The following is a 560-nucleotide window of genomic DNA, read 5'->3' on the forward strand; positions in this document are numbered from 1 at the left end:
TTGCTTTGATTAGGAATAAGTTCCAACAAGTTCAGCCACCCTCCATGGAGACATAAATGTTTGTCCTTAACCTTTTTAAGTCTGACCTTTGCAAGTACTTTTGTATGCAACTTAAGCAATTCATTGCACGTTGAAACAACCGGGTGAAAAATTTTGAGGTAGGCGTGAGAATAAACGTGGATGATTAATAAAGATTTTTTTTCCTTATTTCGCAGATTTTTTAAATAAATTTATTTGTTTAATTTGATTTGTTGTTCTTTTTATTCAGAAATGTAAATCAACATCGAACAAAAACACACTGAAAGCTAAAGGATTTTAAACTCAATTACCCAACTGTCAGTAAATATTTAAACCTCACAAACTATTGTTAGAATATTTGATTAGAAGGAATATTTAATCGATCTGAAATATATATACTTTTTATGAACGAAGTGTGGATAAGTTTTTGAACTGCTGCGAGCTTATAGCATCCATAAGTATTGGATCTAATAAATTCTCCGAAATTCATCAGTCTTTTATCTGAATCTCGATCAAGTCGGATATAGTTATATATATATATT

This window comes from Penaeus monodon, chromosome 20, assembly GCF_015228065.2.
Source record: "Penaeus monodon isolate SGIC_2016 chromosome 20, NSTDA_Pmon_1, whole genome shotgun sequence".
NCBI lineage: Eukaryota > Metazoa > Arthropoda > Malacostraca > Decapoda > Penaeidae > Penaeus > Penaeus monodon.